Here is a 22,099-nt window from a genome sequence, read left to right on the forward strand (position 1 = left end):
TCTTTATTTTTAACCCATCTTTATTTTTAACCCATCTTTATTAAGCTCTAAGGAACATTTGGTCTTCCACACATCTTTATTGAGCACCAATGTGCCAGGCATCAGTGTTATGAAGATGAATGAATTAACTATTAAGGTAGATAGATCCTTAGCCTTAGGAACCTCATAGCAGAAAGGAAAATGAAAAACTATGATGATGATGGTGTTGACCTATCACCTTTCATCCAAAGTCTGTAGACATTACATAAGTTTGTGGCAGTCCAGCGGGGCAGGGACTTGGGGTCCGTGGCTCATGACTCTAGGTAGAAAGTGGGTATAATATGTCCCCTTATTCTGCCTCCTAACTTTGTGCCTCTAGAGATAATGGAAAGAAAATGCATCACCCCACCACTCCAACAGCTTTGCAGAAGAGAGGAGCATAGTCACTCAGTCACTCAATCATGCCTTATCAAACATTTGGAATGACTAGGGCTCAGCAAGCAGAGTAGGAAATGGCAACCTACTCCAGTATTCTTGCCTGAAAAATTCCATGGACAGAGCAGCCTGGTGGGCTGCAGTCCATGAGGTCACAAAGAGTCAGACACGACTGAGTAACTGAGCATACAAATACAAAGGACTCTGTCAGGCATTTGAAGAGAACAATGTTCCCCCTCCTCCCTGCCTTAGACTTTCCATAACAGTGTTACAGTCCTTCCCCATTCATCTGGGTCTTTTTGATTTCACTGCAACCTATGCTAAAGGCTGAGTACCCTCTTCATGCATGAAATAAATATTTAATAGTTAGTGAGTACTCCAATGTGCAAGGCACTTGCTAAATGATGTGATGAATATAAAGATGAATCAGGTACAGGTGCTACTCTTAAGGAACTTACATCTAGTACAGAGATACATCACATACATAAATACCTTGTCACAAAGTCAAATATAAGCAAATATACTATAGTGTGACTTCCAGCCAGGTTTGGGGTCCAGACGGCTGGAAGTAACGGGAGGGATGAGGAGTGAGAGGGCTGTGCCTTTGGGAGGCACGTTCAGGTTTGGCGCACATTCAGGTTCAGCTGTGTCAAGGTGCAGACGTTGAGGGACATTCTGGTGAAAATGGCCTGTAAGCAGTTAGAAAATGTGTGACCAGAGCTTGTAAGAGGTAAAGAGAAGAGACACCAAAGGCGTATGAAGCTACAAGACTAGGTTTTATTGCCAAAAGATCTAGCTGGCAGGAAAAGGGAAATTGACACCCAAGGGAGATGACTCGAACATACAAGATTTTCTTCTTTGGCAGGACTGTAATCTCTGGGAGATGGTACTTGTAAAGTCTGAAAGGTGTTAAAATATTTTATTTACTAATATAACTAATAAAATACATTTTATTTATTCCCTTTGCTCATCTAAGGAGATGAGTTTAAATGTTTTCCATGTAGCCTGACCAATGTCTCTGCTAGACTTGAGAGAGAGGGGGTTTTTAGAATCAGATGACTTCCTCTGTGTTTGTTTTATTCAGGAGGAAGTGGAAGAAGGAGAGACAGAAGAAAAGAAAGAAGAGAGAACAGAATCTCTTTCTCGTGGCACCTGTATTTGTCGACACTGAGGAGAATACATATTCTGATTGTGACTTGATTGGGATGATATGGTATTTTTAGAAGGCTGGGTTTATTGCTAGGGTCTCAAATGGTTTAATGTTGAAAACTCCCCTCTCTTTGGCCTTTTGGGTTAAATACATAATCTCCAAAACTGCCCTACAGTCCTCATATGTTTTGCTTTCTCTCTCCTTATCTTCTTTTTGGTAATATTTTATTTATTTATTTGGCTGTGCCAGATTTTAGCACCAGAGATCGAACCCAGGCCCCCTGCATTGGGAGTGCTGAATCTCAGCCACTGGGCAACCAGGAAAGTCCCTCCTTATTATATCTTCCTCTCTCCTTGTTCTGATAGAGAATGTTGGGTTCAATGATTTGGGCTGTTTGCATAGAAGTGGACAATGGCAGGAAGAAGAAATAGCCATAAGAGAATAAAATCAAAATGTTGATTTGAAAATCCCCTTGGAGTAACTATTAGAGGCATGCGCAAGTTAAAATCATGGGCATCATCCTGTTCCAGTGTGTGTGTGTCTCTTGAAAATATCACATATAGCTGGATGCTGTCCTTGGGGCAGTCCTTGTGGAGATTCTTGCCAGGGTGATTACAGTTGACCCTTGAACATGGGGGTTAGGGGTGCTGATCCCTGCACCATCGAAAATCCCTGTATAGCTTTTTACTCCCCCCAAATGTAACTAATAATAGCCTACAGTTGACTGGTGGCCTTACTGATAACATAAATAGTTGAGTGACACGTTTTGTGTTTATGTATTATATACTGTATTCTTACAGTAAAATAAGCTAGAAAAAGGAAAATGTAATTAAGAAAATCATAAGAAAGAAAATACATTTATAGTATATATTCTATATATCTATGTGTATCTATCTAATCCACATATACATGGACCCACACAGTTCAAACTTGTGTTGTTCAAAGGTCAAGTGAAATAGATGTTCAAAGACCTAGTGACATGTTTACTTGTGTATGCATGCTCAGTTGCTTCAGTTGTGTCCAACTCTACAACCCCATGGACGACAGCCCGCCAGGCTCTCCGTCCAGGGGGCTTCTCCAGGCCAGAATACTGGAGCCCTCCTCCAGGGCATCTTCCCGACCCAGGGAAGGAACCCTTGTCTCTTGCGTCTCCTGTATTGGCAGGCGGGTTCTTTACCACTAACTCCACCTGGGAAGCCGACTTATATTTACTTACTTGACACCAAGTTCCATGGAGAAAGATGACACCTGGTCTTCCACAACTTAATTTTGGACCATCAGTGTTGCAGGGCCTACAGGCCACCTGCACAGGAGGCCAGTGAGAACGTGCTAATGCAGAAGCGGTGGAGGGGGGCAGGCTCCCGCTAGTGGGGAGCAGGCCCCCGGCCTCCTAGAGCTGCTTTCAGAAGCTCTCGCTGAGCTGCCCTGGGTGAGAGGTGAGCTAATTGCCCCTGAAACACCCCATTTGGGAAGCCGCCTTTGTTTGAGTGTCTTTGGGAGTGAGAGCAGGTTATCACTGCCATATGCAGTGGTCTGACAGAGCAAACAGAAGAGCTCCGTGAGGTGAGGAGCGGTAAGGAGAAAATTAGCGAGGCTCAAAGGGGATCATAGAGAAAGAAGAGGGAAGGCAGGAAATTACGCCTCTTTCACTTGGGCTGGTTTATTAGATTGTCAGAGTGGATGAAATAGGTCATGACCCAGGGCTGAAAAGCAAGATCAGACGGGGGTCCAAGGGGTGAGCGAGGGACTGAGGCACTTCCAGGGGCCAGCTGAGACGCTGCTACTGGAGGCTCAGGCTTAGAAAGAGAAATAGGAAAGAGTAAATAAACAGTTCCCTCGGATGGTCTGGAGGTCTTTCTCATGTTATCAGAGCCTGGACCTCTCAGTAGGGAAGAGGCTGAGGGGAACAAAATCTCATTAACTGGAGATGCAAATCAAGAAAGGGAGTGGTGGGACTTCCCTGGGAGTGATTAAGACTCCAAGCTGCACGGGGCACAGGTTCCATCCCCAATCAGGGAACTAACAGTTTAATGTCTGACTTCTGCCCTCACCGCCTACTTGTTCTGTGAGCTAGGAAAGATGCTTAGCCTTTTGTGCCTCTTCTTCTCCATGTGTGATAGGAAATAATAATAGTACTATTAATTTCATACATACAAAACTCTTAGAACTGTTGCTAGTACTTAGAAAACAGTCAGAAGGGCTAGCTGATTAACACTTTAGAACATAATATTTTTTTGGATGCCTTTTCAATTTCTTTGAAGTTTGCAATGGCATTTAATAGCATTTTACTCATAGGAGACCCTCTTACACCATTGGAGTAAATCCTTTCAAACCCTGATAGCTTTAGTAACTAAGCTTATGTATCATAGTATTTTAAATTTTTTGTTGTCATCTCTTCACAGCATCTTCACAGCATCTCCACCTGGAGTAGATTCCACCCCAAGAAACCAGTTTCTCATCTGTTAAAATTTTATCACAAGATTGCAGTGATCCAGGCATCTGCAGGCTCCATTTCTAATCCTAGTTCTCTTGCTATTTCCACTACGTCTGCAGTTACTTCCTCTGCTGACATCTTGAACCTTTCAAAGTCATCCCTGAGGGTTGGAATCAACTTCTTCTAAACTCCTGTTACTACTGATATTTTGACCTCTTCTCATGAATCACAAAAGTTCTTAATGGTATCTAGAATGGTGAATTCTTTTCATCAGTTTTTCAATTTACTGTGTCCAGATCCATCAGAGGAATCACTATCTATGACAGCTATAGCCTTACAAAAATGTATGTCTTAAATAATAAGACTTGGAAGTAGAAATGACTCCTTGATCCATGGGTTGCAGAATGGATGCTGTGTTAGCAGGCATGAAAACAACATTAATCTTGTCTATCTCGAAGAGTGCTCTTAGGTGACCAGATGCACCATCAGTGAGCACTAATATTTTGAAAGGGCAGTAGGTCTCAACAGTGGTCTTAAAATATTCAGTAAACCATGCTGTCAACAGATGTGCTATCATCCAGGCTTTATTGTTCCATTTATAGAGCCCAAGCATATTTCTGAAGAGTCCTAGGATCTTCAAAATGGTAAATGAGTATTGACTTCAACTTAAAGTCATCAGCTGCATTCGCTCTTAACAAGAGAGTCAGTCTGTGCTTTGAAGCTGTGAAGCCAGGCACTGACTTCTCCTCTCTAGCTATGAAAGTCCTAGATGGCATCTTCTTCTAATAATGTGACTGTTTTGTCAACATTAAAAGTCTGTTGTTTATGTAGCCACCTTCTTTAATTGTCTCAGTGAGATCTTCTGGATAACCCGCTACAGGCTCTACATCAGCAATGCTACTGCTTTGATGTTTTGGAGATGGCTTCTTTCCTCACTCCTCATAAATCAACCTCTGCTGTCCTCAAACTCGTCTTCTGCAGCTTCCTCACCACTCTGACCTTGAAGAGAGCTAAGACTTTGCTCTGGATTAGGCTTTAGCTTAAGGGGACGTTGTGTTTCATTTGATCTTCTATCCAGACCTCTATGCAACCAACCTAGACAGCATATTAAAAAACAGAGACATTACTTTGCCAACAAAGGTCCGTCTAGTCAAGGCTATGGTTTTTCCAGTGGTCATGTATGGATGTGAGAGTTGGACTGTGAAGAAAGTTGAGTGCCGAAAAATTGATGCTTTTGGACTGTGGTGTTGGAGAAGACTCTTGAGAGTCCCTTGGACTGCAAGGAGATCCAACCAGTCCATCCTAAAGGAGATAAGTCCTGGGTGTTCATTTGAAGGACTGATGCTGAAGCTGAACCTCCAATACTTTGGCCACCTCATGCGAAGAGTTGACTCATTGGAAAAGACCCTGATGCTGGGAGGGATTAGGGTCAGGAGGAGAAGGGGACGACAGAGGATGAGATGGCTGGATGGCATCACTGACTCGATGGGCATGAGTTTGAGTAAACTTCAGGAGTTGGTGATGGACAGGGAGGCCTGGCGTGCTGCGATTCATGGGGTCGCAAAGAGTCGGACATGACTGAGCGACTGAACTGAACTGAACTGAAACTTTCTTCATTTTAGCAAAAAGTTTATTTTGCCTTCTTATAACTTGTGTATTCAGTGGAGGAGCACTTTTAATTTCCTTAAAGAACTTGTACTTTGCAAAATCTGGATTCCTATTTGGAGCAAGAGGCCTAGCTTTCAGTCTGTCTCAGCTTTACACACAACATGCCTTCCTCACTAAGCTTAATCATTTCTAGCTTTTGATTTAAAGTGAGAGATGTGTGATGCTTCCTTTCACTTGAACACTTGGAGGACATTGTAGGGTTATTAATTGGCCCAATTTCAATGCTATTGTGTCTCAGGGAAGAGGGCTGCCCAAAGAAAAGGAGACGGGGGAATAGCCAGTTAGTGGAACAGTCAACAGTCAGAAGACACACGTTTATTGATTTAGCTCCCTGTCTTTAAGTGGGCGCAATTCATGGAGCCCCCAAAACAACCCTAACAGTGACACCAAGGATCACTTGTCACAAATCACCATAACAAAGACAATAATGATGAAAAAGTTTGAAATACAGTGAAAATGGCCAAAATTCGGCACAGGGACAAGAAGTAGCAAATGTTGGCAAAATGGCCCTGATAGACTTCGTTGACCCAGGGTTGCCACCCCTTCAATTTATAAAACAAAATGCAATACTTGCAAAGCGCAATAAAACAAAGTATCCTGTAACAGTCAGTGAAAGTGAAAGCTGCTCATGCTGAGCAACTTTTACAGTCCATGTGACGGTAAAATACTTTTGGTGACTTTGATAGTCCATGTGACCCTGTATAGTCCATGGAATTCTCCAGGCCAGAATACTGGAGTGGGTAGTCTTTCCCTTCGCCAAGCAATCTTTCCAACCAATTGAACCCAGGTCTCCCACATTTGGGTAGATTCTTTACCAGCTGAGCCACAAGGGAAACCCTTGTAGCAGTCAAGAGTCATTCAATATTTCAGCAAATCACCTCGCAGATGGCAACACCACCCCCCATATGGGCTGCAGCATTGTGACTATCATGCTCCCGAGGCCTCTCCACAGGGGTGAAGCCTCAGGACTTCACTGTGGCTTAGGGGTCACAGTGCACAGGGCTTGAGTATTTACATATAGCAGTGCCCACTAATTCATTATCAATAATATGCCTTTCTTTTATATCAGTTAAGGTATGATGTTGACTTCTTTTTGAAGTGTCTGAACATGTTTATTAATTTTATTCAGGAGATTAAAGGGGCATTGCAAAACACTTGTCATAACAGAGATGTTAGTGTTAGCTCTCATAGGTCTGAAAACCACAGGTTTTTAGAGCCACACTCAGCACAGTTGTGGTTCCCAGACATTGCCCCTGAGATAAAGGAGTCAGGACGCCAAGAGCAGGCATTTCACTGGGTCTAAATTAGCCTATGCCCTCTCTTTGGTATTTAAATGCTCTGGTGGTCAGCCTGCGCCTGTCCTCAAGGGTCTTGATATCTACTTCATGATTAAGATAGTATGATTTGACAAGTTTCTGTAGAATACTTAACTTCTAGAGGAAAGACCATCTGTTCTTAGCCACATGTCAACGCCTCTCTCTCTTCCTGTAAAAGCTAGATCACTCCAGGAAAACCTCTTTCTGGGCTTTCTGTCCTCCTGCTCTGTGAAAAGACCAAGGCAAGCAGGCAAGAAAGATTGGAGGACGCCCTTTCATTGTGGTGCCTGCTGCCAGGTTGAGGGCTATCTCCCCAACCAGAACCATAGTCCAGAGGTTCTACCTGTCGGGTAGACATGACAGAATTAATCTGAGGCCCCACCTCCAGCCTGATTGCTATTAAGTCCTTTCATAAGGGGATCTGTTTACCCGCCTGACATGGGTAAAGAGAGAAGAGGAACAGCTGCAGAAAAACGCTGTGGTTGAGAAGGTCCTATATACCTAGAAGATGGTTTTGTCATAGGACAGTAGTGGGGAAGTTAGCAAGTAGAGTCTGTTTTCTGGGGGTAGGTCCTGATTTCAGTTTCATTCTATTAATTAGTATATTAGAATATGTTAACAGTGAAGATGTTAAGAGTCTGTTCTGGCAATATCAAGAAACAAGAAAGAGCCATTAAATCTTAAACTGCAATTAAGCTGTATGCAGAGACGTACTATTTCGCAAAGATTGTCTTCCTGTCTCTAGGAAGGATAAGAAAATGAAAAGGAACTGAGGGAGGGAGAGACAGAAGGAGGGAGAAAATCTTTGAGAAAAATTATTAATTAATATTGAGGAGATCTATAAAGGCTCAATATATTTTCAAAGTTAGTCACCATAATATTTCCTATCCCACAAGCTCCTCTGCAAAGGAGTGGAGTCCCATTCCCTTCCCCTTGAGTTAGACCCACTATGACAACAAAATAGTAATACCACCTTCTGCTGGAGAAGAGAAAATGTGAATATATGTCTAGAGTGTTAGTTGCCCAGTCGTGTCCACCTCTTTTGTGACCCAATGGACCATAGCCTGCCAGGCTCCTCTGGCCATGGGATTCTCCAGGCAAGAATACTGGAGTGGGTAGCCATTCCCTTCTCCAGGGGATCTTCTCAACCCAGGGATCAAACCCGAGTCTTCTGTACTGCAGGCAGATTCCTTACCATCTGAATCACCAAAGAGGATTATTTGGTACCAAACCCAGGCTGTACTCACTGGAACTGGGTCTTACAAAAATGGGTCAGTGGTAAAGACAAATTGGTAAAGTGTTGGCGAGTCAGTGAGGGTTGGTGGGCTAGAAGGCATCGGAGAAGAGGCAGGAAGAAGAGGCAGGAAGCACAGACCCCGCTGGGAGGCAGGAGGAGCAGGTTGACTGGAGCTGGAGCTGGAAAGGCGACCAGGGTGGAATCTTAACGAGAAAGGCTGTTATTGACCAGATTATATTGGTGTAGTCAGAATAAAGTCATTGGCGGAGACCTTTGAGCAGCTGACAGTGACCTTGGGCTGCAGGGTAGAGGACAGCTCTGCTGACTCACTGCAATGCCTCCCTGGATCCTTCCCTGGATCTGTTCCTTGCCCTTTCTTTTGTTGTTGTTGTATAGTCGCTAAGTCACGTCCAAGTCTGTGAACCCCTGGACTGGAGCCTGTCAGGCTCCTCTGTCCATGGGACTCTCCAGGCAAGAACACTGGAGTGGGTTGCCGTTTCCTTCTCCAGGGGATCTTCCCCTCCCAGGGATCAAACCCGTGTCTCCAGCACTGCAGGCAGATTCTTTCCTGCTGAACCACCAGGGAAGCCCGCCCTTTCTCTACCCTGTTCTGAATCAGTCTTCCCCTTGTTGGCTGTCCTTCCGAGACTGGAGGCTAGGAGGCACTGATTGGTGGATAGAGGGCAGGTTAGGGAGGGAGAAGCCGCTACCTCTCTCCTTCTCAGCAGCTCTGAAACCTTCCTGGCTGCAACGGTTGCCCCGTGAGTCAGTCCACTGTGGTTCCAGCCTGCACCCGGTGACAAGGCGCCCCCATCCAGCTCTAGGACCCCCTCCCCTCTGTCCTCTGCCCCGCGGCAGTGTCCGCTTTCCACACTGCGGTCCCTGCATGCCGCAATGACCCCTGCCCCTGGCTGGACTCGGGCTATTCTACCCGCTGTGTAATCCATCCCTGTAGCCAAGACCTCTGTTTCAGATTAACTGGTGGTTTCCTGTTTCCTGGCTAGATCCTGACTGATACCCTGCGCTGGTCTCAGGAGCGGGTGAGTTCTGAGGCAGGGGGAAAGCTGCTAAGGACCAGCACGGGGACACCTTGCTGGAAGAGATTTATTGGAAAGCACAAGGTCTTCGGAACAAATGGGTGTGTGCTGGCCTGTCTATTCCCATCTTCTCCAGAACCACAACAGCTGTTGCCTTAAGAGAGGCACTTTAAAGAGAAATAAGGAGAGGAGGTCGCTTCCCCGCTGGCCCAGCAGGTAAAGAATCGGCCTGTGACGCAGGAGACTTGGGTTTGACCCCTGGGTTGGGGAGATCCCCTGGAGAAGGGCATAGCAACCCACTCCAGTATTCTTGCCTGGAGAATCCCCATGATCAGAGGAGCCTGGTGGGCTCCATGGGGTTGCAAAGAGCTGGAGACGCCTGAAGTGACTGAGCACACAGCACAAAGACAGGAGGACCCTAGTTAAAGAATTCGCTAAAACAGTCCCACCAAGGGCCCTAGAGATAGGATGCAGCTTATGTCAAGTCAGTTTAGAAACAACCAAAAGTGCTCTGGTGGGCATTGATGAATCACTGAATTATCACAGCATTCTTGGTCCCATGTAATATTTGTACCCTGTGTCTGATTTCAAACAGAACAGAGAATAGTGTTGAGTGTCTCTAATTTAATATTCTGATAATATTTCTACCACATCAAATTCCCACCAGGACACATGTGTACAAATGAATCATTATCATTTTTCCCCTTACCCCAGCCAAGCCACTCGGGCCTCTGCTAAGAAACGTTGATAAAAGTGATGAAAAACAAAACAAAGCATACATTATAATGTCATTAAAAAAATAATAATAAAAGGTTTCCAGGAGATCCTTTGTTGCACTGGAAGAGCACAAGCTGCATGCTTAAACAACTTTTCACTTTCCCCTTTGGATAATCACAGACAACGATGCAACCAAAATAATTCTTGGCCTGCCGCTGAGGCTATCACTGAGCTCCTGCCGATGTGTGGTATCAGTCAGAGAGCCCAGGATTTCAGAGGGGGCATGGCCCTGGAGACATGAGACGGGGCATCGCTCAGGTCTCCTGTGCATCCATTCAGAGAAAACGTGAGCATCCCGTTTGAATGGGCTGAACCAGGACCTCATCACCTCCCTGGGGATGGCAGCAGTCATATACCTGTCTCATGGGCACCGCAGTGGGAGAGAGAAATACCATCTGGGATTGTGTCCTTGGGGGATGTGATTTTTCATGCTGGGTAATGAACCTGCAACAGGGAAGGGCATTGCACTGTGGATTTTACTGTACCAGGCGATTCTGACAGGTATATGGACACTTATTCCCACTCCCAGTCATAAGATGAAGATGGCAGTGAGGGAGCTGCTTGGCTTGCAATGATGTACTTGGGGAGAGGACTTCACAGCAGACATTCAGAACAGAGGCTAACAGGGTAAAATCAGAAAGTCAGAGGGTTGTTTGCTTATTTGTTCCATTCCCTCACTAGAAACAAGGCTGCAACCAAACATGTGGCAGTTTAAAAACATAGCCAACAGACCCTGAATTGAGCTGTGTTTGAAGTGTAAATTACACCCTGAATTGTGAAGGTCTAATATGATAAAAAGAACATAAATCTTATAACCTTTATAGTGATCATATTTGGATATATTGGGTTAATTAAAATCCACTCCTAAAATTAAAAACAAAACATGGCCAGCAAGCTTTCTGACACATCTTCCATTAAGACATGGGACCCTTATCTCTTACCCCTGAGGTGGGGAGAGGTGCTTGTAAGTGCTTTGATCAACTGAGTACTGCAGAAGTGACAAAATGGGACTTCTGGGGCTGGGTCATAAAAGGCCGTGCAGCTTTCACCCTGTGAACTGGACAGACTTTCTCAGAACCTTAAGCTGCCATTTAACAGGAGTCTGTTTACCCCGAAGCAGCTACGTGGAGAGACCACTTAGAGGCATTCCCGTGGACAGTCCCAGTGGCACCTAGCCTTCAAACCAAGGTACCAGACAAGTGAAGGAAGTGGCCTAATAGCCAGGTAAATAGCTTTGGGTGGCTTCCATCCACACCCCATGAAGCAGATCAACCAGCCAAGAAAATGAAGTGTTCATCGGTCAGTCATGTCCGACTCTTTGTGACCCCATGGACTGTAACCTCTGTACGTGGGATTCTGCAGGCAAGAATTCCAGCAGGAATGGGAAGCCATTCCCTTCTCCAGGGGATCTTCCCCACCCAGGGTTCAAACCTGGGTCTCCTGCATTGTGGGCAGATTCTTTACCATCTGAGCCACCAGGGATTGTTATTTTAATCCACTGTGTTTGGCAGTAATTTTTCATGCGGCAACAGCTAAGTAGAAGATATTCCTTACTAGACAAATCTTTAAATCTACTCCCAAGTGTATGGTAGCAAGTAGAGCTTGCCACACACTAAATGTTTCAATGTCAAACGGCCATCAGCACCTTTTATTGAGGGCCTCTTGCAAACCCCAGTGCTGTGTGGAATATGAGGCATACGGTTCAGTCTCTGACCTACAGGATCTGATAAAATAATAATTACGGGATATCATTTATTAAATGATGGCTGTGAATTAGGCTAATGACTCTCAACGTTGGTGCTGACACAGCAGTGTCAGGTTCACCTTGCAATGTGTTAGAAATCCATGTTTTCCTGCTACTTATGGAATTACAAACTTGGGGGGGCAGGCCCAGTAACATGTATTTTAGTAAAACCAGCAGGTAATTCTAATGCACACTATAGTCTGAGGACTGCAAGCACTGTACTTACTTTATCTTCCCGAGTCCTCACTGTAACCCTGGGCATCTCGACTGACATTCTGGGTGAGATCACTCTTGTTGCCGGTGACTGCTCTGTGCAGTGCAGGATGTTTGGCAACATCTCTGGTCTCTACTCTAGAGGCGAGCAGCACCACTTTCCCCAGCTCTGACAACTAAGAACGTCACCAGACATTGCCACATGTCTCCTGGGAGTTAGAAGTCATCTCCTGTGGAGAACCACTACCTTAGCCCTATGAGGGAGTGTTTTAAAATACACCCAGGATTAGTTTTAGTCAGGTATGGAAAGACATGCAGATGCAGAAATGACTGTCATAGAGGAAGAAGATTTTACTCACATTTCCCTAGAAACAGTAGTTGGCATGCCAAGGGGAGGCCATTTGGGGAAACACCAGGGTCAGTCAGGAGACAGAGGCAACAGGGGAAATCACGGGCAAGCACATTTATTATGGCTTCTGTGGGAAGAAAGGGGTGAAGCAGGGAAAGCAGGCATAGAACTGGACGGTTCGAATAATTTTAGTGGGTTCTGGGGCCTAGGGCCTGTGTCTAGTTGCCCTGGAGCAGTACCCTTTGGGCAGGGTACTCGTGGTCCAGATAAATGTGAGAGTCCGTAAGGGAGGCGGTCGGTGGTGCAGAATCTGGGTTGGCTGGTTTGTATAGGAGAGGTGTGTCTGCCGGTCAGTCCCTTGCCAATTCTAGGAATTGGCTAGCCCTGGGAGGGACAGTTTCTCCAGAGTCAAAGGCCCCAGATGTCAAAGCATCAAAATAAAATAAAAACATGCTTAATGCAAATAGACACCATTACCTAGTTACAGATGGCAAAGCCGAAGTCCAAAGAGCTGAAGTCCAAACCTGCCATAGATCATGTCTCGCCAAGGGGAGAACCCAGATTGAAACCTAGGTCTACAGGACCCCTCCAGCCATGCTCTGACCCCCATGCTATACTGCTGTTCATCTAGCTAATTAAGTATGGGGGTACCTACAACTATACAGAAAGATAATTGACAAAGGAGGAGGAGGATTTCTATATAAAATAATTACACTCAGCCATGAGAAGAAGAAGAGATCAATTGTAATGGTCAAACAAGTCTCGGTGGGGGAAAAAAAATGTTATTCGGATGACTGATACCCCACTCAGTGGTGACAAGGTCATCGGGCTTGCTGGGTGGGTCTTGAAAGTTGGAGAGAATGCCGCTGGGCAAAATGGAGGAGGGAGACTATTCTGAAAAGACAGGAAATGATGCGCTCGCAAGGCTCAAAGGCAGTAACGTGCCAGGTCTGATGAAAACCCCAAGTGTTAATAGGCTGCCTTGGTTACTTGAAAGTCAATTAGAAGGAAAGGGAAAAGGGAGCTGCAGCTGGGTACCACCCACTTTAATAAGCTAAATCCATCAGAAGCAGTGCCTGAACATACAAAACATTCAGTGTGATGGGCTGGACAGCAACGAAATACCTCCCACCTAGGAACAGCGCCATCATTTAAATGCCTGGGCAAGATGAAAGGCAGCGTCAGAATCAAGCTGGAAATTTCCACTTCAACATCTTGCAAGATAATCAGCTAGGCTGGGAATCTGTGACCAACGGGGAGAACACAGACAAAGAAAGTTCGGACTGAACAGGGCGTCAAAGGTTCTGACAGGTGGAATTGACAGCCACTCGTTCATGTGGCTGTTTCTGGGTGCTTCTGCTGGGCCAGGCACTGTGCAAGGTGATGGGGAATTAGAAATCATTAGCCATGTTTATGAAAGTGGGTCTCTGCTATTGAGGGAGTCTCTGCAGCACCAGAGAGTATAGAGGAGGCTTCGGTCCAGCCCAGCCTTGGAGAGGCGTGATGAATGGGCACCTGTCTGCGCTGAAATTTCAAGAGGCACCGCAGAGATGCTGGCAGCACAAGTCTCCCACTGTCTCTGGGGGCAGTCTCCCCTGGCGTCATCACAGGTGGGTCCAAATCACTGAGGGCTGGTGGGATTGACAAGGCACACTATCGCTGGGTCCCAGCCCCAAAGATGCTGATTCCCTGGGTGATAAGGAAACACCACCTTAAACCCTTGATAACTCTGTCAATCCCTTGCTTAACAGTTAACATTTCAGCAGCTGGAATTTGGCAAGAATGTAACTAGAAAGTAAGCTGGAGAAGGGTAGAGATGTTTGTCTGTTTTGTTCACTGCTATATCCACACTGTCTGGCCCATATTCTACACTTACTAGGTCTTTTTGAATGAAGAAATTGGACACATAGGCATGGCAGAGGTAGGGGAAAGGAAGAAGTCATATCAAGAAAAAACAAGAAGTGGGACTTCCCTGGCTGTTCAATGGTTAAGACGCCACACTTCTACTGCAGGGAGTGCCGGTTCGATGCCTGGTCGAGGAAGTAAGATCCCACATGTCTCAAACTGTGGCCAAAAAAGTGAAAAACAGAAAAAGGAAAAAAAAAAAAAACCAAAACAGCAAGAAGAAAGGGGAACTCTGAATAAGGGAGGTGGGAGGATGTTAAGTATGAACCTGGCTTTTACCAAAGTTCTGCTGGCGTGGGGGAGAAAACCACAGGTCTCCACTCTGCTGAACTAGAATTCCAAGTTAAATTCCAACTTGAGCCATAGTTCTAAGAAACACTGTGCTTAGGGAACAATGACCATTCAGTACTTTTCCAACCTGATAAAGGCTCCTCTATCTTTCTACTTCTAATCCTCAGCCCAGGCCTTGTTCAGAAACCACAAATGCCAACATTTCCAAGCTACAGGAATTCTCTCTCAAGGCCCCACCTGCTTATACAGTTCTAAGTGAATTGGAGTCCTGCACTGGCCCAGAAATACCCTCCCTCTTCCAACCTCCCTCCAGGGGGAGGAAGGGCGCGCCTGCCTGAAAGCAGTGTGACAGGAGCAGATCTTGGAAAGGATGGAGAGAAAAATCAGACGTCTCACCGAGTTAGGCAAACACCCCATCAAACACCTGGCCTGAAGGACTGTGTTGTAGGGTTTCATAAAATCTTTTCAATGGGAAATGCTGTTTTACTCAATGTCTATCAGGCGTGAGGTTTTCAACCCAGCTTTTCCCCCCTTAAATCCTCATGTCCTTGAAAGAATCCTCAGTTCTGGTTTCAAATCTAATTCACTCTTCTATTCACACATCTTCTTGGGAAAGATACTTTTTCTTATCCATTTTCCCACTTTTATTACACTTTTCACTCATCATTTCTGTCTGTTTGGCCTAGTTCTCCTTTTGATTCGGGCCAGCCATGGGTGGGCCTCCAGAGGTAGGCAGGAAGGTAGCTGGTGTTTTAATAGAACCAAGCAGATCACAAAATGTCTGTCAAACGAATATGTCTGCCTCAAGCTTCCCACTCTGATGGGGCTCAGTGCTAAGCTCTGATTTGCTCTAGTTAAAAAAAAAAATTCCCCCAATTTCACTGTCAAGATTTTGAGAAGCATTCTCATGGTTTTAAAGAGATTATTGCATAATTTGTTCATGTTTAAAGAATTATATTGTTAAATAAATTTAGCTCTCCAGATTCTAAATGACAAAAACAAGTGAAGTTACATCATTTGAATTATGAAGTGATAATGTCTTCCAATTCTGCCCCAATCAAAAGTGTAACAGTTTAAAGCTTATAATAATCATGTTCAAACATATTCAGATTATAATTACTTTTCTTCTGATAATGATAGCCCGTCTGATTGGATGATTACCTATTTGACTTTGATAAGTCTCAGAGGTCAAAAAAGGGATAATTGCAGACATCTGTTTTCTATGGAAAATATAATCTCAGAAAATAGTGTTTAAAGTGACATCTGCAAATATGTGTTTTAGAAAGAAACTCGCTGCACATTTAAAATCATTGGGAAAAGAAGCAATTCCTAAGCTACTCCGTATCACTCTGTCTTTGTAAATAGAAGAACAAGTTTAACTTACTAGTATTCATGTATGCATAAGTAATTAAAAGCAGCATGATTATATTTTGTACAGGTAGAATTAGAAATGGAAATAGACTGCGAGAAAGGAATTTGAAGGAGTCTATGTTAGAAAATGATACAGAGGCTCTTTCTCTTTACTTTGGCTTAATTCAGTCTAGACAGACATAGGTGTAACCATTTACCTGGTTGGTTTTTATTTTGAAATTGGAGCTGGAAGACTCTTTGCCCTTGATTTCTCCCTGTAGGTGACCATCTCTACTTGTGAGATTACTGTTAGTGGAGGAAGAGCTCATTCCTGGAGGCCATGATTCTTTCTGTACAGGAGGACCAATTCCTCTCTCTGCAGGTGCATCAACATCCCAGTCCTCTTAAGAAGATGTCAAGAACCACTCCCTCCCTCCAGCCAGCAGCTGCATTCCACAGTAAAAATGGAGAACTCTTAAAAATATTTCTTTCCATGCACAGTATAACTCCCTTGGTTTTTTTTTTAATTGAGTTGTTATTTTATATTGGAGTATAGTTGATTTACAATGTTGTGCTTGTTTTAGGTGTATTGCAACTTGAGTCATTCATACATACATACATCTATTCTCTTTCAAATTCTGCTCCCATATATGTTATTACATACTGTTGTGAACAGTTCTCTGTGCTATTCAGTAGGTCCTTGTTGATTATCTAGTTTATATACACACATATTAGTGTGTATATGTTAATCCCAACCTCCTAACTTATCCCTCCCTTCATTTCCCCTCTGGTAACTATAAGTTTGTTTTCTACATCTGTGAATCTGTCTCTGTTTTGTAAATTAGTTTGCTTGTGTTTATTTGTGTCAAGTTTTAGACTCCGCCTATAAGTGATATCATATGATATTCACCTTTCTCTGTCTGACTCACTTAACTGGTATAATAATCTCCAGCTCCATCTATGTTGCTGCAAATGGCATCATTTCATTCTTTTTCGGAGAGTAATATTTCATTGTATATATGTGCCACATCTTCTTTATCCATTCATCTGTTGATTGACATTTTGGTTGCTTCCATGTCTTAGTTATTGTAAACAGCAGTGCAACGAATGTTGGGGTGCATGTGTTTTTACAAATTACGGTTTTCTATGAATATACGCCCAGGAGTGGGATTGCCAGCTTATATGGCAATGTGTAATCTCTTAAGGAATGTATGCAGGTCAGGAAGCAAGTTAGAACTGGACATGGAAAAACAGACTAGTTCCAAATCGGGAAAGGAGTACATCAAGGCTATATATTGTCATCCTGCTTATTTAACTTATATGTAGAGTACATCATGAGAAATGCTGGGCTGGATGAAGCACAAGCTGGAATCAAGATTGCTGGGAGAAATATCAATAACCTCAGATATGCAGATGACACCACACGTGGCAGAAAGTAAAGAAGGAACTAAAAAGCCTCTTGATGAAAGTGAAAGAGGAGAGTGAAAAAGTTGGCTTAAAGCTCAACATTCAGAAAACTAAGATCACGGCATCCCATCCCATCAGTTCAGTTTGGTTCAGTTCAGTCGCTTAGTCATGCCCGACTCTTTACAACCCCATGAACCACAGCACGCCAGGCCTGCTTGTCCATCACCAACTCCTGGAGTCCACCCAAACTCATGTCTATTGAGTCAATGATGCCATCCAACCATCTCATCCTCTGTTGTCCCCTTCTCCTTCTGCCCTCAATCTTTCCCAGCATCGGGGTCTTTTCAAATGAGTCAGCTCTTCACATCAGGTGGCCAAAGTATTAGAGTTTCAGCTTCAACATCAGTCCTTTCAATGGACACCCAGGATTGACCTCCTTTAGGATGGCCCATCACTTCATGGCAAATAGATGGGGAAACAATGGAAACAGAGAAGACTTTATTTTTTTGGGCTCCAAAATCACTGCGGATGGTGACTGCAGCCATGAAATTAAAAGACGCCTGCTCCTTGGAAGAAAAGTTATGACCAACCTAGACAGCATATTAAAAAGCAGAGACATTACTTTGTCAACAAAGGTCCAACTAGTTAAAGCTAGGGTTTTTCCAGTAGTCATGTATGGATGTGAGAGTTGGACTATAAAGGAAGCTAAGTGCCGAAGAACTGACGCTTTTGAATTGTGGTGTTGGGGGAAATTCTTGAGAGTCCCTTGGACTGCAAGGAGATCCAACCAGTCCATCCTAAAGGAGATCAGTCCTGAATAGTCATGGAAGGGCTGAAGCTGAAACTCCAATACTTTGGCCACCTCATGAGAAGAGCTGACTCATTTGAAAAGACCCTGATGCTGGGAAAGATTGAAGGTAGGAGGAGAAGGGGATGACAGAGGATGAGATGGTTGGATGGCATCACCGACTCAACAGACATGAGTTTAGGCAAACTTCTGGAGTTGGTGATGGACAAGGAGGCCTGGCATGCTGCAGTCCATGGGATCACAAAAAGTCAGACATGATTGAGTGACTGAACTGAACTGATGTGTACTTTTTGAAGGAATCTCCATAATGCTCTCCAAAGTGCCTGTTAAAAAAAACTTCCTTGGTTTTAATTCATTAACTCAGAGTCTTTTTTAATTCATGCAAGACCTGGGTTATTACTTTTGCCAGATTAAGCTTCTAAAAATGTAACTTTCACCAAGCACTTTGCTTTCTTTCCAAAAGGCTTCATGGCTCTCCAGCATATATAGAAAGTATTCCAAACTTCTCAGAAATTCATGATCTTTCATCACCTGACCCTAATCTATTTTTTTAAAAAGACTTTTATACTGTTTTAAAGGTTACTTTCCACTTATAGTTATTACAAAATATTGACTATATTCCCTGTGTTATACAATAAATCTTTGAGTCTTACTTACACCTAGAGTTTGTAATTCCCACTCTCCTGTCCCTATATTCCCCCTGCCACTGGTAAGCACTAGTTTGTTCTCTATATCTGTGAGTCTGCTTCTTAAATGTTACATTCATTAGTTTCCTGCATTTTTTAGATTCCACATGTAAGCAATATCACTATCTTTTTCTGACTGACTTATTTCACTTTAGCATAACACCCTCCATCCATCCATGTTGCTGCAAATGCCAAAGTTTCATTCTTTTTTATGGTAGAGTAGTATTCCACTGCATATATACATATGCATGTACCTATCTATCTACCACTTCCCTTTCATACATCTGTTGATGGACACTTATGTTGTTTCCATGTCTTCTAACCTATTTTTCTTAATCCTTGTCTTCCACATCAGGGGTCCCCAACCCCCAGGCCACAGGCTGGAATGGGTCCATGGCCTGTTAGGAACCAGGCTGCACAGTAGGAATGAGTGGTGGGTGAGTGAGTGAAGCATCATCTGTATTTACAGCCACTACTCACTGTTCGCATTACCACTGAGCTCCACCTCCCGTCACAACAGAAACAGCAGCGTTAGATTCTCACAGTCGCACAAAACCTAAATGTAATGCACTTGAAAGTGAAAGTGAAAAGTGAAAGTGAAGTTGCTCAGTCTTGTCTGACTCTTTGTGACCCCATGGACTGTAGCCTACCAGGCTCCTCCGTCCATGGGATTTTCCAGGCAAGAGTACTGGAGTGGGTTGCCATTTCCTTCTCCAGGGGATCTTCCCAACCCAGGGATTGAACCCGGGTCTCCTGCATCACAGACAGACGCTTTACCATCTGAGCCACCAGGGAAGCCCCAATGCACTTGAGTCATCCCCAAACCATCCCCCACCCCGGTCCACGGAAAAATTGTCCTCAGCAAAACTGGTCCCCGGTGCCAAAAATATTGGGGATCCCCAACAAACTCCCCTCCTTGGTTAAATCTGTTTCCCACCAAGGGATATTAGTCTTTCTTTCTTCTAGTCTAAATCTTTAGTGATACCATTACACTTACCTAGGATTTTCTCTACATCATCTCTGCCTGTTCATCTTTTCTTGCTGGTTGTTGCTTAGTTTTAGCACCTCAGGTACACAAAACTGGGTAAGTCACAATCTTCTTTTAAAACACACTAGGATGATCGGTCCATTCGAGAGCCTCTTTTATATTTATTCATATTTACATGAATATGAGGGATTGTACACATTACAATGTATAATTACAATACGTAGAAGTACCTATTAAAATTTGACCCAAGTCTACCTTAAATCCTGTCTTTTCAATAAGCTCTTTATCTGTACACATAGGCATGATGACCCCACTAAGAGGGCTCTTTCCCTCCTTTGAATTATTACCGTATTTATTAGCTTGAGTCCAGACCGCTGCTTGCATGAACCATAACTCATGCCGCTCGGTGCCAGGGTTGTGCGTGCACACAGCCGCAGCCGTAGTTAGCTGGGGCCTGCTACGGAGGGCATGCCCGGGCCTTTGTTCCAGCTCTACAGCAGCCCTTACCAAACTGTGTTGTATCTTACTGCGTTTTCTGTTCTTCAAGAAGGAGTTCGGTTCCTCGTGGCCAGACCCAGTTTCTCACTCATCTTCGTATTCCAAGGGCCAACCACAGCGCCTGACAAATAATGTTTGGCAAACAATCACTGAGTTGTTTTTAGTTTCCCAGGTGGCGCTAGTGGTAAAGAACCTGCTTGCCAATGCAGATAGATGTAAGAGACGCTGGTTTGATCCCTGGGTCAGGAAGATCCCCTGGGGGAGGGCACGGCAACCCACCCCAGAATACTTGCCTGGAGAACCCATGGGCAGAGGAGCCTGGCGGGCTGCAGTCCATAGGGTTGCACAGAGTTGCACACGACTGAAGCCACTTAGCACACTTTGAGTATTTTAGGGAAATTATAAACTCCTGGGAAGCACTGAAGGAGCTACAAAATTTCAGGCAAGAGATGTACCGATGACTTACTTTCTCACAGTGCCTAGCAAAGTACTGAGCAGTACTCAATAAATATGTACTGATCGACTGATGCTTAAACTTTTTCAGCAGATGAATAAACTATATATATTAGGGAGGGTGACCAACTTATATAGGTTTTCTCCTAACCATCCCAGTTTTAAAACAAAGAGTTCTGTGTCCAGGAGTTACCCTGCCCGCGTGTGTGCTAAGTCACTTCAGTCATGTTCGACTCTTTATGACCCTATGGACTGTAACCTGTCAGGCTCCTCTATCCCTGGGACTCTCCAGGAAAGAATACTGGAGTGGGATGCCATGCCCTCTTCCAGGGTATCTTCCCGACCCAGGGATCCAACCCTTGTCTCATAAGTTCTCCCGCATTGGCAGGTGGATTCTTTACCATTAGCACCCCCTGGAAAGCTGTGGAGTTACCCTGGGTCCCAGGAAAACCAAGATCTGCATAGAGTTCTCATGTACATAGCAACAACATAAACGCTATTATCTTTCTCCCTCCTAGTTAAAGGTTTTTAAGGACCACTCTTGCGATCTTCATTTGAGTTTCTGTATTTCAGAAAGTGACTTCTAAAAAGGCTTATTGGAAAACCTTATTTCAAGGAAAAAAGCCTAAAATCCAGGCTCTTCAGGATTAAATTTTTAAAATGTATTGCTATTATTCAGCTCAACACAGACTCCAGCAGTAATCGATGTTCCTTCACCTTCCGGTGGAGGCCACACCCCTTGAGGCTGCAAGCCCCTCCCACTGAGGGGAGGTGCCTACTGTGAGTTGCCAAGTCCCTTCTGTTTAAGACCAGCCTCCTTGGATCCCCTTGGAAATCTTTTATTAAATCTAAGAATTTTCATATTCTCCACACTCTCCCATTTTTATTCCATTCCACATCCATTGTTATTGAGGGAATATTTACTTGCTACTGAAGGGAATCTTACGGGAGGTACAGTCAATAATTTCATCAAGAAATAACTTATCTTTGCACTTTTGGCATAAAAGGGAGGGAAATAGTTTCACTCAAGGAGCCTACGAGCTTTTGAAGAATATTTACAAAGAGATATTTTTAGACAAACAAAGAGATTATTATTTTCCCATTTTAGTAGAAAGGCAGCATAAAAACAAGTGGGACGAAACAACAGAAAACAGTAGAGACATATCCAGAGAATGTGATGGTCATTGATTTCTGTATTAGTCACTTAACAAATGTGGATGTGTACTTGTTTCTAGTAAAGGGCTCAAATTATTATCCTGGATGTAACTTACATGATTAGAGATTTGTTGGCCCCCTAAGAAGAGGAAGACAGTGAAACCAATACAAAAATTAAACCCAGAATTTTTATTTTGTCAAAGGTGACAAAACTTCTAG

The 22,099-nt window shown here is 44.0% G+C and overlaps 1 long non-coding RNA gene and 1 other non-coding gene across 2 annotated transcripts in view; both read right to left on the reverse strand.

The window, feature by feature from the left end:
- The window catches only part of LOC122694142, a 123,624-nt gene that overhangs the window by 17,920 nt on the left and 83,605 nt on the right, over positions 1-22,099 (reverse strand). The window lies entirely within an intron of this gene.
- TRNAH-GUG lies at positions 19,510-19,581 on the reverse strand. The gene has a single exon. It is a non-coding gene; the product is annotated as a tRNA-His (tRNA).

The sequence above is a fragment of the Cervus elaphus genome, chromosome 5 (assembly GCF_910594005.1).
Source record: "Cervus elaphus chromosome 5, mCerEla1.1, whole genome shotgun sequence".
Classification (NCBI taxonomy): Eukaryota; Metazoa; Chordata; class Mammalia; order Artiodactyla; family Cervidae; genus Cervus; species Cervus elaphus.